General features: G+C 33.5%; 1 protein-coding gene and 1 non-coding gene across 2 annotated transcripts in view; both read left to right on the top strand.

Moving 5' to 3' along the window:
* Positions 1-13,085, top strand: part of CHRM5 (cholinergic receptor muscarinic 5) — an 83,476-nt gene that overhangs the window by 62,017 nt on the left and 8,374 nt on the right. The gene's annotated exons all lie outside the window — the stretch shown is intronic.
* On the top strand, positions 7,947-8,050 carry LOC141559167 (U6 spliceosomal RNA). Its single transcript, XR_012487250.1, has one exon. It is a non-coding gene; the product is annotated as a U6 spliceosomal RNA (small nuclear RNA).

Genomic DNA, 13,085 nt, shown 5'->3' with positions numbered 1-13,085 from the left:
GCCAGGAGAAATGTCGTCACATTAGAGACTGGAATAAAGGAAGAGAAAATTAGAAAAGATATCAAGGATTTGTGAAGTATAGAGAAGAAAAAAAAAAGATAGCAGCTGATTTGTAGAGTTCCTTACAGTTTACAAAGCACTTTTCTATATACTTTCTCATGTGATCCTCACAACCTTTGGAAGTAAACACTGTTATCCTCATTTTACAAATGGCATTATAAATTAAATGATTTGACAATTATCTATATCAGTAAACTCTAAATGGATATATGACCTAGGTATACAAATTACAAGAGAAGGGAAGGGAGATGCCTTTTACAGCTATGGATGGGAGAAATTTCTTTACCAAACAAGAAACAAAAATGACCATAAGAGATTAGACAATTTTGATTATATAAAATTGAAAAAGTATTTCATAAAATCAATGCAGTTAGAAGGGAAGTAGTTAACTGGGGAAAATCTTTGCAAATTTCTCTAATAAAGTTCTGATATCCAAGATACATACATAGAAATTATATAAATATATTAGAATAAGAGCCATTCCTCAATAGATAAACTATTTGAATAGAAAATTCTCAAAGGAAGAAAACTATACTTATCAGCAAATATCTAGGGGGAAAATGCTCCAAATCACTAGCAGAGAAATACAAAATGAAACAAATCTGAGGTTCTATCTCAGACTCATCAAATTGACAAACGTGACCAAAAAAAAAAAATATTAGAGGAGTTTTGGGAGAACAGATTAATGAATATACTGTTGTAATTATGAACGATTCCAACCATTTTGAAAAGCAATTTGACTACACTCCTTCAAATACCTCCATTATGGTGCTAGGAACCTTATCATCCTTTGAAATCAAATCAGCTTTGTACTTAAAAGATCTCATCAGCATCCTCTGTCCTTCTGCAGGACAGGGCAAAGAATGTCCTACAAAGCATTCATTTAGAGATCCCTTTGGCAGTCATTTCTTCATTTCCAACTGGGCTTTTCTATCACTCCCCCATGCTGGATTCCTTCACTGCTCTTCTCAGATTCTTTTTGTATGGTATCTTCTTCAATTACACTGTAAACTACATGAAGACAGGCACTATCCTTTTTGGTTTATATTCTCATTACTTAGCACAGCATTTGGCACATGTTTTTCAGTTGTTTTTTAGTTGTGTCCATTTCTTTATATCTCCACTTGGAATTTTCTAGGTTGGCCATTTCCTTTTTCAGTTCATTTTACATATGAGGAGCTAAGACAAACAGGGTTGGAGAAGGAGTTTGCCTAAAGTCATATAGCTAGTAAATGTTTGAGGCCAGATATAAATTCAAAAAAATGAGTCTTCCTGACTTCAGGTCTGGCACATAGTGAGCACTTAATGTTTATTGACTATGCCTTAAAAAGTTACTAAATTTCATCCCAGTTCAGCCAGATATACCATCATCTACAAAGAGTTCAAAGAAGGAAAAAACAAAAATGTACAAAAACACAGCAGCATTTTTTGTGGTATCAAATGCTACTTTGCCCATAAAACCTTTTCTGTGTATAACAAACTTAACAATCCTCAGACAAACTTTTATATTTCTCATTTGTATTTATGCATTATGGTATGTTATAGTTAACTCTGTAGTTTATCTTCTATAAGTAAGACTGTAAGCTCTCTGAACACAAAGATTAGCATCTCTTTTTTTTTTACTACTACTAGTACCTACTATGGTGGCCTACATGGAGCAGGAATTAAATGTCTGGAGATTATGGACTTTATGAAGTTCAAAAACTCTTCCTCAAGCTCCCAAGATTGTTTCTAGCTTCCCTCTCTGCCTTACCTTTTCCCAACTATAAAGAATTTTGTAATGATACAAATATTTGTTCTTTTTTTCTCCTGGTTGCTTTTAGAACTTGAGATAATAGTGATTAATGTGTATGTGTGTGTGCCTCCTTAAGATTATTTTTCTTTGGGAAAAAAGTGTTACATTCTCATTCTCTCACTATTGAGATCACTGCTACTAGATTGACTTTCCATTATAAACTGTGACATTCTTGTGATGAAGAGAGCCATCTGCTCCCAGAAAAAGGACTGTAGGGATTGAGTGTGAATCACAGCTTAGTATTTTCACTCTTTTTGTTGTTTGCTAGTATTTTGTTTTCTTGTTTTTTTTTCTTTTTGATCTACAGCACCAAATATCAAGTATCAAGCTATAAATTAATTTGATTTTTTAAAAATCTATCTTGTTCTTCATAGAATTTATTTCATCCTCTGCAATAGATATTGACATACAAGCTATCAATGTCTTCTCAGTGGCCTTTTTGCTTATGGTCATCATGAATAATGTCAGTTAAAATCATTAAATGACCTATGAAATTATATTTTTGTCTGCCCTTGGTTACTAGATGAAATCAAGTCTGTGACTTCTTTTATTTGCTTTTCCAAGGAGAAACCATGATTTTCCATTTCACTGTAGCTGTTCAGAATGATTCTCTGGTTAGCCAGGCAACTGACATTGAAGGTCAAATTAGGCCATCCCATTCAACCAGGCATACACTAATGCACCTGGCCATCTCCCAGCTTTAAACTACCAGCTCACTAATAAATGAGTAGACAGAGTCTGGGAACAAATAAATTCTAGAAATAAGTCATAACTTACAACTTATGCTCCCATCTGGGCCACTAATTAGCTTGGATAGTCAATCTCTATTTAAAGAACTCAGAAAATAAGCTAAGATGCAAAAGTTCAAAGATAAAGCACAAGAGCACTTACACCTGAGTAGCACAAATGGTTCCAGCTATTTCTGGTAAAAGTCTAAATTTCCAATTTCTTTTCCCACTCTCTTCTATTATGAATCTTTGCCCTTACAAGAAAAAGATAGACAAATGTACTAAAAAAAAAATCTATTGCAAACTAGCAATATATCTTAATATCAAGTCAAAGGAGAAAGGGAACTTTTTCACCAAGCTCCAGTTCAACATCCCTAACCTGGGGTAGCCGAGCCAAGCTGATGGATAGCTGAGAGAGGTAAGAAGTTTGGTAGTGAACACGTGGGTCTTCAGACCAGGTATTCACTAGGGAGTTATGGGCAAGTCAGGGCATCAGTCAGGGCATTATGTGAATAGGTATAATAAAGGCTTTTTAGATTACATGTGGCTGTTCTTGAGTGCGCTACCGGTTATTAAACTATAGATTCAAGATTGAAATCATGGCCAGAGACCTTCAGAAGAGGCGACCCGGGTAGAGTTGACACTGCAAAGGTCAGTGGTCAAAGGTACTCTGTTGGGCCTAGGACAGACTAGTAATTGTAACTGCCAGGAGTGCATGTTACAAATGGTGGGTGTTGGTAATCATTGACTAGGCGAGTAGCCCAGTTAAATCTGCTACCCAATTCTACAGCCAATAAATACTCTGCTATTTTCTTTTTTGAGTCTCACCCAATGGCTCTTGTGCAACTCAGTTGCCCAGGAACAAGTCAACTCCTTGAAATCCCATGAACTAATCCTGAGGACTTTTAGTCTTCTTCCAGCTATCCACATGGCTAGATGCAGAACTACTTCCATGTCACAGCCAAACCCTAAGGTTACTCCACTCTGCATTTCCTCTCTTTGGTGCCTAAATATTCAAAGAAATGGCCGAGAAAACAATCATCGCGTATTGCTCATAAGGAGGCTGTTTAGTTACATAACAGTTACTTTAAGTTAACAGTTAAAATGAAGGTAACTAACCTATAAGGTCACCTTCAACACTAAAATGAAAAGATAATATTTCCCTAAAATTCAATAAAACAGAAATATTTAACCTTTTTGCAAGAAGAACCTATTTCTAATTCCTAGAAGATTTGAAATTACTAGAAAGAAGGATGGCATAATGATGATAAAGAATATAAAAATCTCAAGAGTAGGAACAGTTTGGGTTTCCCCAGACTCTAGCACAATGTTATGTACAATGGTAGTGGACAGTTAATAAGTTATTAATTGAAGTGAATTGGAAATTCCTAAAAAAAGGAAATTTTGTGCTACTTCCATTTGGACCTTATTTCCCACTGAAAATGCCTAATAAATAGAAATATAACAAAAAAGAGGGGTCCTCTGAAGTCAAAATTAGCCATTCCATTAATCAATTTTGATATCTTTCCAATACTTTATTGGAGCTTTTTCTTTTAACATTGCTATTACTTCTTAGTGAAACTCTTTTTGACCCACTTCTTTGTAACAAAGTCTGGTTAAGTTAATCCCCAAAAAGAGTAAATCTAGATTAGATGTGACATTGATCAGACTTTTCATATTTCAGTGTTGTTTTCTCTTACATTATTACAGGCATCATGTAAATCTTTGAAAAGTCTGATCAATGTCACATCTAATCTAGACTTCAGAGGACTGGAAGAGAAACATGATTCTTATTTCTTGCCATAATGTGATAGAATGTCCAATGAAGCACATAGATATGAATTTACTCTCAAAGGTGCTGTAATTCACATTTCTCCAATTACTGATTTAGAGAATTTTTTATATGACTGTTAATACTTGGATTTCTTCTTTTGAAAACTTCATATTTCTTGACCATTTATCTCTTGGGAAATGGGATTTAGTCATAAATTTGAATAAGTTTTTTTTAATATATCTTAGAAATGATGACATTATCAGATAAAATTATTGCAATGATTTTTTCCAGTGACTTGTTTCCTTTATATTTTTTTGATTTTACTACATTATATTTGTTTATGCAAAAATATTCTAATCATTCATTACATCTGGTTTCTAACTTACCTTTGCTGTCAATTTGTTAAATTATGAACTCTTCCCCCATCCATAGAGATGAAAGAAAATATCTTGCTCCTCTAATTTGTTTATGTGACTTTGTATATCTAGATCACATGTCCATTTAGAATTTATTCTGGTATATGATATAAGGTATTATTCTAAATTTAACTTTCTGCCAGACTGCTTCCTATTTTACTTAGCACTTCTGTCAAAGAATGAGTTTTTCTTGTCTCATTGGGCAGCTTAAATAGTATACTATTGTCCTTATTCACTTTTTAATTTAGTATATGTGATTTGTTCCATATAATCTCATTTTTTTAAAACCAGTACCAAATTATTTTAAAACTTACTGCTTTAAAGTACTATAAGATACTTAAGTACCTTCAGATACTCTTACAGTATGTTTGTAGTATCATTTGCTTCTGATAGCTCCTCTTCCTTCCTATTTAATTCACTATTACCCTTGAGATTCTTGATCTTTTGTTCTTCTAGGTGAATTTCACTTTTTTTTTTCTGGTTCTGAATAAGTAAGTTATCTAGTACCAAATAAATCAATTACTTTTATTATACTGGCTCAACTGACACATATTCAATTTTGCTCCCATCTCCTTCTTTAAAAATAAGCAGATAGTAGAAAGAAGAGAGGGAGTTCATCTGACACTTGTTATTTTATAAATGAAATGTCAGTTTCCTCTTAGTAGTTGCTCATCTTTTAAAATAATTCCAAATCTCAGGATTTTATTTTTTTCCTTATCCCAATCCCCTTCTATTTTATTGTTTAGTTTAATGTTGTTTAGTTAAATTTGTTTAGTATTTAGTTATCTACACCAAAATGTGTTTATATGTTCAATTTTTCCTTATTTGAATTAGGTGGAAGTGAGGTCCTGTGCTATACCCCTTCTTCTATTACAATATACTTTTCATTTTATGATGCAATAATAACGCCCCTCTCCTCCCCAATGTATTCTCTGTTCCTACCATTTCTGTCTTTTTCTAAGACCATTAGAACATTGTCATTTTAATTTTTCTCTGTGACCCTTAAAAATATTAAAAGAGGTTTGTTAATTATCTCTGTGTTAACAGGTAAATATATCCATGAAAGGGACACATTCCCTTTCAGTTTAACAAATATGCGTATCTTTCTCTTGGTGTCTGCATTTCCCTTTCAAAATGTCCCCTTAGTTCTGGATCTTTCATTATTGGAAATCTTGGATTCTTGGATCTAAGCTTAGAAAATCTTCTATTCCATCAAAGTCCCATTCTTCCCCAATAGAATTATGCATAGTTTTGCCAAGATAGGTTATTCTTTTTTTCTTTTAGCAATCACACAGATATTAAAGATCTGAGGTCACATTTGAACTCAGGTTCTCTTGATTTCCAGAGGTGGTTCTTTATTCACACTGGTGCTTAGCTGCCCCCAAGATAGGTTGTTCTTGATTGTAAACTTGATCTCTTGTCTTTAGGAGTATCATGTTCCAAGTTTCTTTCTTTGAGTAGCATCTGCCAAAAGGAGAGATGCTTAGATATGAGTGGCATCTTATTATTCTGATAATCTCCAACTTTTTATCCTGGTGGAAATCAGGGAAATCAATAGCCATTCTAGGTCCTTCCAGGAAGGACAAGATTTAATGAATTCCACCAAATGATTAGGTTAAACTTCCATAATCCTGAGTCATTAAGCATTTTTTTGGAGGGGAGACAGTCAAAAGTGGAAGCAAACAGGATATCCAACTATTTTCTGAGATAGTTCAACAATGCAAAAGAATCAAAGACAATGTCCACATGACCAAAAAGATCTAGAAATAATTGTGGAAAATAGGAAAATTACAGTAATTCGCTGAACTTTGCAAACTGTATTTTATGATACTATCAACAGTAAGAATTTCTTCCAGTAGCATTTATTTTATTTATACTATGCTTTTTCATTTTCATATTGCCTGTACTTCTTTTATTCGAGACTTGAAACCATTCTGTGAAATAGATAGGAAATATCCCCATTATAAAATGGGGAATGAGAAACCCAAAGCCTAAATATTAACTTACTCAAGATCATAGAGCTAGTCATTGGTAGCAGAGATTGGACTTAATTTTTTCAATACCATACTAGATATTGAGATACAAAAGCATCATTGCCACTTGGTTCATTGTGGATTCAATTCAGTACAATAAAATCACTTAATAACCACCTACTATGTGCAAGAATTTGTTGAACAGAACAAAATATAGTTCTTACCCTTAAGAGGACTACTGTCAGTTAAATGTAAAAGTTCTTGAGGGAAGAGGAGGTATCAGAGAACATTTGTTACTCATTAGAAATATTATAATATTGCTTTCTAACAGATTAGAAATATATTCTTGACCTTGAGATCATGCCTTTAGATCTGGGAGATATCCCAGAGATCATCTAGTTGAACACTCTCATTTTACAGATAAGGAAATTATGGCCTAGAACGGTTAAGTCATATGTAATAGCAAAGTAGAGATTTGAATCTTATTTCTTCTGTCTTTAAAGCAAGCATTTTTTCCATTATATGTGCTTTTTTTTCTATATATTTCAGACAAGTCTTCTGACTCAGATGAAATCAATAAAGAGTTTGGCTTCCACAAGTGATTAAGATTCAATCTAGTTTTCTTTCATCACAAGATAGAGATCTAGCTAGGAGTTGAGTGTGAAATGACTGTGACATAAAGATAAAACAAATCAATAAAATTATTTTTAAAGCTCTATTACCTTTTAGTACACCTTTCTCCCATCAAATTCTTTATAGAATATCATTTATGTGGATGTGAAGATAATACTGACAACTAATAAAGCAAGGTCCTGAAAATACAGTAATAAACTTTTGGAAGTTCTTTCCAAATTGTACAATTGTACAATTGCTGGATACAAAATAAACATTTAATAAATACTGGTTGAATTATATTTAATTGAATACTATGGCATACAGAAACTCTCAAGAGTCATTTTGTCTCTTAGCATTAGGCCTACAATTGATCAGAGAAGATTATATAATTTTTAAAAAAGATTTCATGAAAAGTAATGACAAACTCTTACATTAACATGTTCCCATAGTTCTTCTGGATGTCAAATGTAAGTTATACAAATAAACTTTTGGGATTCTTTTCTTTAATCTATCCTTCAATAGTGAAGTGCTCATCAGCATCCTCTATCTAACATCATAAACTGATTCTGATGATAAATTCCTCATGTTTGCTTCAGCAGCACATATAACAAAAAATTTTGATACAAAGATGATTAGCATGGCCCCTGTGTAAGGAAGATATGCAAATTTGTGAAGCATTCTATATTTTTTCCTCAAGAAGGGTGGTGAGGCTTAAGTCATCAGCATTTTTATATATCACCAACAAAATCCAGCAGTTAGAGTTCCAAAAAGAAATTCCATTTAAAGTAACTACCGAATATGAATATTATAGAATATTATTGTTCTGTAAGAAATGACCAGCAGGATGATTTCAGAAAAGCCTGGAGAGACTTACATGAACTGATGTTGAGTGAAATGAGCAGGAGCAGGAGATCATTGTATACTTCAACAACAATATTATATGATGATCAATTCTGATGGATGTGGCCATTTTCAACAATGAGATAACCAAATCAGCTCCAATAGAGCAGTAATGAACTGAACCAGCTACACCCAGCGAAAGAATTCTAGGAGATAATTATGAAGCACTACATAGAATTCCCAATCCCTTTAATTTTGTCCGTCTGCATTGTGGATTTTCTTCACAGGCTAATTGTACACTATTTCAAAGTCCGATTCTTTTTGTAGCAAAACAACTGTATGGACATGTATACATATATTGTATTTAATTTGTACTTTAACATATTTAACATGTATTGGTCAACCTGCCATCTGGGGGGGGGGGGAGAAGGAGGGGAAAATTAGAACAAAAGGTTTGGCAATTGTCAATGTTGTAAAATTACCCATGCATATATCTAGTAAATAAAAACTATTAAAATAATAAAAAATAATAAAGTAACTACTGATAGCATAAAATATTTAGGAATCTATCTGCCAAGGGAAAATCAGAAACTATATGAACAAAACTACAAAACACTTTCCACACAAATTAAGTCTGATATAACCAATTGAAAAAATATTAAATTCTCTTGGATAGGGCGAGCAAATATAATAAAAACGACAAATCTTCCTAAACTAATCTATTTATTTAGCGCTATACCACTCAGACTCCCAAAAAACTATTTTAGTGACATAGAAAAAATAACAAAGTTCAAATGGAAAAACAAAAGGTCAAGAATTTCAAGGGAATTAATGAAAAAAAAAATCAAATGAAGGTGGCCTACCTGTACCAGATCTAAAATTATATTATAAAGCAGCGGTTACCAAAACCATTTGGTATTGTCTAAGAAGGGTGGTGAGGAGAAAGGAAGATAAATAACTTTCAAACTTTGAAGTTTTAAAAATGAATGTTAAAAACAGTTTTTATAAATAATTGGGAGGAAATAAAATATTAAATTAAGTTTTAAAAAGTCATTGATTTGGGGGGCAGCTAGGTGACGCAGTAGATAGAGCACCAGCCTTGAATTCAGGAGGACCCGAGTTCAAATCTCATCTCAGACACTTAACACTTCCTAGCTGTGTGACCCTGGGCAAGTCACTTAACCCCAGCCTCAGGGGGAAAAAAAAAAAAAAAGAAAGAAAGAAAAGAAAAAGAAAAAGTCATTGATTCAAACTCCCAAGAAATTATTTTACAGATCTAGAAAAAATAGTAACAAAGTTCAACTGGAAGAACAAAAGGTTAAGAATTTCAAGGGAATTGATGGAAAAAATGCTAATGAAGTTGGCCTACTTGTACTAGAACTAAAACTATATTATAAAGCAACAGTCATCAAAAGCATTTGTTACTGGCTAAGAAATAGAATAGTTGATCAGTGAAACAGGTTAGGATCACAGGACAAAATAGATAACTATAGAAATCTAGTGTTTGACAAACCCATAGACCCCAGCTTTTGGGATAAGAACTCACTATTTGACAAAAACTGCTGGGAAAATTGGAAGAAATTAGAGCTCAACCCACACCTAACACCACATACATAAGAGCTAAATGGGTTCATGACTTAGACATAAAGAGTGATATTATTAGCAAATTAGAGGAACATAGGATAGTTTATCTCTCAGATCTGTGGTGAAGGAAGGAATTTGTGTCCAAAGAAGAACTGAAACTCATAATTGAACACCAGATAGATAATTTTGATTATATTAAGTTAAAAAGTTTTTGTACAAATAAAATGCAGATAAGATCAGAAGGAAGCAATAATTTGGGAAATCATTTTTATATTTAAGGGTTCTGATAAAGGCCTCATTTCTAAAATATTAAAGAATTGACTCAAATTTATAAGAATACAAGCCTTTCAGGGGCAGCTAGGTGGCGAAGTGGATAGAGCACCAGCCTTGAAGTCAGGAGGATCAGAGTTCAAATCTGGTCTCAGACACTTTACAGTTCCTAGCTGTGTGACCCTGGGCAAGTCACTTGACCCCAGCCTCAGGGGAAAAATAATAATAATAATACAAACCTTTCTCAAGTTGATAAATGGTCAATTTTCAGATAAAGAAATTAAAACCATTTCTGGTCATATGAAAAAGTACTCTAAATCAGTATTGATCAGAGAAATGCAAATTAAGACAACTCTGAGATACCACTACATACTTCTCAGATTGGCAGAGGAAAGGAAAAGACAAAGACAAATGTTGGAGGGGATGTGGGAAAACTGGGACACTAAAAATTGTTGGTGGAGTTATGAACTGATCCAGCCATTCTGGAGAGCAATTTGGAGCTATGCTCAAAAAGTTATCAACCTGTGAATACCCTTTGATCCAGCAGTGTTTCTATTGGGCTTGTATCCCAAAAAGATCTTAAGGAAGGAAAGGGACCCACATGTGCAAAAATGTTTGTGTCAGCCCTTTTTGTAGTGGCAAGAAACTGGAAAATGAATGGATGCCCATCAATTGGAGAATGGCTGAATAAGTTATGTTATGGAATATTATTGTTCTATAAGAAATGATCAGGAGGATGATTTTAGAGAAGCCTGGAGACATTTGCATGAATGGATGCTAAGTGAAATGAGCAGAATCAGGAAATCATTATACATGACAACATCAATATTATATGACGATCAATTCTGATGGATGTGACTCTTTCCAACAATGTGAGATGACTGATGCTAGTTCCAATGATCTTGTGACAAAGAGCCATCTACACCTAGAGAGACTGTAGAAAGCTGAATGTAGATCACAACATAGCATTCTCACTCATTTTTTTGTTGTTTGCTTGCATTTTGTTTTCTTAGTCATTTACTTTCTTTTTTTTAATCTGATTTTGCCTGTGCAGCAAGAGAATTGTATAAATATGTTTATATATATTGGATTTAACATAAATTTTAACATGTTTAATATATATTGAATTGCTTGCTATCTAGGGAAGGGGATGGGAGAAGGAGGAGAAAATCTGAAACACAAGGCTAAGCAAGGGTCAATGTTATCAAATTATCCGTGCGTATGTTTTGAAAATAAAAAGCTTTATTTTAAAAAAAAGTCATTGATTGAAAAAAAGAAAATGTTATTATATCTCTTGACTCTGGGAGATATTAAAGTTTCCTTCAATAATTGCATACAGAAAGCAGTGAAGAGTAAAGATTTAAAACCAGAAAAGCTTGAAAACTCCTTCAAAAGACAGAAGGTCACAACACAATTTTATGAACAACCCAGGAAGTCACATGTTTTCTTATGCTAAGCAACAAGAGAAGAAATTAATTTGGTGCAGAGCAATTTACTGACAACAAAGAAACAATCAGCCAAGGTTGGAGGCACAGAAAAAAATCACCTCTGCAAGGTCTTTTCATGGCAAATCAATAGTGAGGGGGAAAATAAGATGGTTATTACTTTTCTGCTAATGCAGGCAAGCTAGAAATGAATATGCAGCCATCAATTATAATGTGAGCTTTCAAAAGATGAATCATCACCCAGGAAGAGCAACAAGCTGGACGAGAAGAAACTCAATGTAATTCTATTCAATTTCTTAAACATTTATTAAGCTTATGCTCTGTTCAGAGTCCTGTGCTATATACTGGAGAAAATATGTGTTCAGATAAGTACTTGGGATCATAGATCTAGATCTGAAAGTATCTCAGAGGTTGTCTAGTCCAATCCCCTCATTTCACAGGTAAAGAAACTGAAGTCAGGGGAAGATAAGTAATTTGCATGAAGTCACACAGATAGTAAGTGTAAATAATTTTGGGACATGTATTATCCTTGTACTTCTGGGTACAAGTCCTGCCAACATCATTTTATGACACAGGGCAAATCATATCACTCTGGTACTTTGTTTCCTGATTGGAACATTAGATCTGGAAGGACCTTTGGAAATCAATCAGCCTAATTTGCTTAAATGTATGATTTCCAAGTCCTTTCAGATCTGATGTTATATAATTATTATTTCATGTACATGAAATGATTTTCCTACCATGGATAGCACCATACACTTTTACAAACAACAATAGGAGAAAAGTAGTTTTGGCTGTAGAACTAGTCATGAATTTAGAAATATCTAGTTTCAAGTCTTGCCTCAGGTACAGACTGGCTGTGTGACCCTGAGCAAAATATTTAACTTCTCAATGACTTAAGAATAAGTTTCAGAGAAGATACCACCCTGCACTAGAAAATAGAATTTCCTCACCTCACCTTGGTGAATTTAATTACAAGTCCATTCCCTATCCCCAATAATAGTTAACATTTGTATAGCATTTTAAAGTTTTCAAATCACTTTGTACATATTGTCTTATTTAAGTCTCAGAACAACCCTGTAAGATAAAAAATAAATATATTATTTCCATTTTATAGTTGAACAAACTAAGACTCATAGAAATTAAATGACTTGCTCATAGAAAGTGGTAGAAGTGGGAATTTGACCTCATAGTTCTGACTGTTAAAAAAAAAAAAAAAAGAGGAAGGAAATACAGTTGTTTTGTCTGACTCTTCATGAAGCCATTTGGGGTTTTTTTTTTTGGCAAAGATACTAGAGTAGTTTGCCATTTCTTTCTCCAGATAATTTTATAGATGAGGAACAGAGGCAAACAAATATTTAAGTGACTTGCCTAGGGTTACACATCTAGTAAGTGTCTGAAGCCAGATTTTAATTCAGAAATATGGGTCTTCTGTATGTGCAAAAATGTTTGTGGCAGCCCTTTTTGTAGTGGCTAGAAATTGGACATTGAATGGATGCCCATCAATTGGAGAATAGCTGAATAAGTTATGGTACATGAATATTATGGAATATTATTGTTCTGTAAGAAATGACCAACAGGATGA

The sequence above is a fragment of the Sminthopsis crassicaudata genome, chromosome 2 (genome assembly GCF_048593235.1).
Source record: "Sminthopsis crassicaudata isolate SCR6 chromosome 2, ASM4859323v1, whole genome shotgun sequence".
Taxonomy (NCBI): domain Eukaryota; kingdom Metazoa; phylum Chordata; class Mammalia; order Dasyuromorphia; family Dasyuridae; genus Sminthopsis; species Sminthopsis crassicaudata.
The sequence above is the reverse complement of the archived record's forward strand: the minus strand, read 5'-3'. Positions and strand labels throughout refer to the sequence as shown.